At 44.3% G+C, this 4,409-nt stretch overlaps 1 non-coding gene across 1 annotated transcript; it reads left to right on the plus strand.

Annotated features, from left to right (window-relative positions):
• The first annotated feature begins 4,004 nt into the window (after positions 1 to 4,004).
• On the plus strand, positions 4,005 to 4,108 carry LOC127208218 (U6 spliceosomal RNA). The gene has a single exon (XR_007833082.1). It is a non-coding gene; the product is annotated as a U6 spliceosomal RNA (small nuclear RNA).
• The last annotated feature ends 301 nt before the right edge of the window (positions 4,109 to 4,409 follow it).

Raw genomic sequence — 4,409 nt, forward strand, 5'->3', positions numbered from 1 at the left:
GCCCCAGCTCTTCCCTCATGAAAAAAGAAAGTATTAACTTATTTTTTTATTCTATAGAGCCCTATAGTTGAGAGACTTTTGATTTTAAAAGACACTGACATTTAAAGTGTTTGAATTTTGCAAGACTGTGGGATTTCTTAAGTTTGTAAAAATGTTTTCTATTGTGATGTTTATATTAGTGTGTGACCCTCAGAATGAACAAGAAAGATAAAGGTGTGGCTTTACAGGCATGTGTTTGTATGTAAAACTGACAAGGAGTCAACTGTGCTGTCTAGCTTTATGTCAACTTGATACAAGCTAAAGTCATCCAAGAGGAAGGAACCACAATTGAGAAAATGCCTCCATAAGATGGGGCTGTAGGCAAGCCTGTGGGTAATTTTTCTTAATTGGTGACTGATTGGGGAGGGCCCAGTCCACTGTGGATGGGGCTACATCAGGGCTGGTAGTTCTAGGTTCTACAGCAAGGCAAGAAGAGCAAGCCAGTAAGCAGCACTCCTCCATGGCCTCTGTATCAGCTCCTGCCTTGAGATTCCTGCCCTGTATGAGTTACTGTCTTCACTTCCTTCAGTGATGAACAGTGTTATGGAAATGTAAGCCAAATAAATTGTTTCCTCTACAATTTGATTTGTTTCATCACACTAATTCTAAGTAGGGCAATTGGAAAAAATTAAGAATATAAAATGCCTGATGCGGCAGAGTGCCTACCTAATGTGTATGAAGAAGGGCTTGGTTTGATCGCTACATGCCCACCCCCACGCCCCACCCCCACCACCCTCCCCTTCCCCCACCCCAAAAGGAAAATTCAAATAGATTTTTGTCCACCCTCTACCTCTTCCCCTCCACTCATACTCCAAAGAACTTGGCTCAGTGGATCTTGGGAAGGTTCTGAAACTTCCATTTTTAACAAGATATCAGCAGATGCTGACGCTGGCATAAGCATATTGTGACGCTGCTTTACTTAAGCCCTCGGTTGTCACTGCTGCTAACATGTCCTGTTTTCTTTCTTTCACTCCTCATTGTATGCTTTGTCCTGAAACATCCAAAAAGGAAAAGAGGGCTTCTAAGCATGGGGGCTTTGAAGCAATGAGCCGGCAGCTCGCAAATGTCCCCCCTTTTCCCCTGCAGCTTGTTTCCTGGGGATGGGCCCTTATCCGAGACATCAGCTCTGGCCCATTCAGGAATGTGGTTGGAGATAAGAATGTCTACCTGTGGTTCTGTTTCCATGGCTTCAGGCTGGACCCAGTGGCACATGTCACTCAACATGGCAGTGATCTTTGGCATGGAGCTAAACGCAACAATGGCCTGGGAATGACAACGTTGATCTTGATTTTTAACTGAGCTCAGGGATCTCTGTGTTCTTAGGTTTCATGGCATGCCTGGTATCATACACATTCCTCAGGAGTTCTTGCTATAAATGGGCCTTTTTAAGCTTTAAAAAAAAAAAAAAAAAGGTCTTCAGGCCCAGAGGACCCTATGCCAGGCACAGCAAGCAGGCAGACTGCTGATTTCTCTCTGCTGTCAGGCACCCTCAACTGTCCTGTGCGAGAAAGAGCTTAGGAAGAACAGACAATTGTACTCTGTTTCACTTTTCAAAGCACATTCATGTCTTTCATCTCAGGCTGCTTGCCACAGATGTTAATGACAGAGCCAGGAAGAGAGTCCAGCTTTTCTTAGCCTTGGTCCCAGGTTCTGCTGGCCCCAAGCTTCTGCTTTGATCTCACCTCTAGAGCAATATCTAGAATGTTCCTTCATCTGGTGGTGGTGGTGAGGGGGTGGCAGTGGACAGTGCTGGAGGATCACTAAGCCAGATGATAGACTGAAGCAGGGTGAACAGAAGAAATGGGGTGAGAAAAGGCAACCAAAGGCAAGGAAAAGATAAGGAAAAAAGAAAAAAAAAAGAGAGAGAGAGAGAGAAAGAGAAAAAAGAAAAAAAGGATGGATATGAAGCCTCTAAAGAGAAATTTGGAGCTAGTTGGAATATAACCTTCCATTGCGTGTGGGAACAATCTGGTTTCTCAAAGATAAAGGAACCATCTCAACCAGAGAGAAGCCAGGTGCCGGGTGTGGCTGCACAGAGCCACTGTCCCTTCACTTCCCCAGGGATCGTGCTCTTTTATGAGTGTCTTTCCTTGACTCTGCTTTTTCTACTCCTTTTTTATTTTTTTCACCCTTCATTGAAAAGTCTGTGAGAGTGGAGAGGAGTGGTTAGAGGGGCTCCCTGTCTGAAGGCCAGCTTGACCTGTCTTTGTGTGGCCTAAGAAATGGCAGGACCCAAAACTCACACCTTGGTTCTCAGGAGTGCCACACCATGGCTCTGCAGAGGGCCCAGAGTTCCAGGTGACAGCAGTCAATAAAGGAGCTAGGGAGGAAGCCTTGCTGTCCCAGGTGCTGTGCTGAAGATGGCCAGGTTTAGAGCAGCAAAGGTTTTGACTAGAACGTGGGCCATTGTGTTCAGCTCAAAATGAACCATGGCTAAGACTATATAATGAAAGTGCAGTCCTTCATGGAGGTTGGTAAACAGCTGTCCGATAGCATGGCAGGTTAGGGGACGCCGGGACCCCACACAGAAAATGCTATCACATGTCTGGGCTCTCTGCCTCTAGAACCACGTCACTTTGTTTTCTCTCTTTCCTATTCCTCAGGGTATTGGAGCCCTGGCCACACAGTGAAGAGCAGGGCGTGATGCAGATAGAGGGGTTTACCCCGCAGTGGGGCTCAGGCAGAGGTCACCGTGAACCCTCATTCAGGAGAGGAGGAGACAGGACTAAGATGTGGTTGGATTCACTGGCTTTGCGATTCCTCAAAACCCAATTCTGACTTCAGAAATACCCATGCTTGTGTCTGAAGGGATGTCCATCAGAGATGTATAGGGCTGTCAGAGGCTTATAGACCATGTGAGGCTTGCCTTTATCACACATTCCAGAGTTTTGAATTTTCATCAACTTACATTCTATTTCCATACAAAACAGGAAACCAAGATTCTAGGGACTCTTGCTATTGAAACATTATTTTTATGAACTTAAAGGCATAAGTTCTCAGAATTCCTAAGGAAAGCTAACTGAGTCTGGGACAGCAAAGGCTACTAAAGCATCTGTGGCTTTTGCACAATTCAAGAAGTAAAAAGAAAAAAAAGTTGAGTTTTAAAAACATCTTTGCATGGTAATTTCCATCATTCTCAAAGCTCTGTGAGTTGCTGATAAGACTTTCAAATGGTTTCCTGTGGCGAGAATGTTTGGTTGAGAACAAATGGGGGAAAGTTGTATGGTTCTGCAGGTGAGGAAAAGAGAAACAGAAACACACACACACACACACACACACACACACACACACACACACACACACACGCACCTATAACAGAAAACAAGAGCTTGAACATTTCTTGATTTCTAGGTGCTTCATCATTTTATGGAAAGAAGAGAAAAACATTAAACTCTGATGTCAGCAACTCATACAAGCGCCATCAGGTTTTATGTTCCTGAGAGAGAACCAGGGTCCTGCTATGACAATGTCCTAGCACATCACAGACATTTTACCACACCGAAGCTAAACTCATGTACGGTTGTCTGGAGGTGTCTGTGTGGATGGCAGGTGCTGCAGCCTTGGGGCTGGAGGACGGAAGCTCATCAGAGACATTCTTAAGGGAAGGAACGGTGTGTGTGTGTGTGTGTGAGAAGTTGCACACACTGCAGGGGGACCTTTGTTGATCTTCGGCAGTAGCACTTTGCAGTGTCTCACGGGTGAACTGCTGATGTAAATGGAGAAGTGTTTCTTTACCAGGGGAGAAAAATCTGTCATCTCCTTGAACTCTTTGTCGGATTTTTTTTTTTTTGTCTCATTGTCACTGGGAAGCTAAGACTTTACACCTCCAGTATCACGCATTATGAACACATTGCATCTTATCAGGAATTCTTATTAGTTTGAGGCCAGTCTGGTCTACAAAGTAAGTCTAGGTTAGCCAAGGCTACACAGAGAAACCCTGTCTCAAGAAACAAACCAAAAACCAGTGCTCGCTTCGGCAGCAATATACTAAAATTGAAACGATACAGAGAAGATTAGCATGGCCCCTACACAGGATGACACGCAAATTCGTGAAGCGTTCCATATTAAAAAACAAAAACCAAACAAACAACAAAAGAATTCTTATTAAAAGATTTAAGCTCAAATGTAATGAGGCCTTTACAGATAAATTCCAGTTTATGGTAAACGAAGTAGTGAAAACATGTAGTCAAACAACTCGGGAAAGCCTTAGGAAAAATCTAAAATATGAAGCTCCATCAACAACACACCTGGCCAAGTCGATGGTCAAGGGAAAATGGCATGTGTGTTGATATGGGAAAAGCCATGGAAGGCTGTGAATCTGAGAATACCGAGCAAGCACATATCATGTATGGATATAGCTAGGATCTAAT

Source organism: Acomys russatus, chromosome 2, assembly GCF_903995435.1.
Source record: "Acomys russatus chromosome 2, mAcoRus1.1, whole genome shotgun sequence".
NCBI lineage: Eukaryota > Metazoa > Chordata > Mammalia > Rodentia > Muridae > Acomys > Acomys russatus.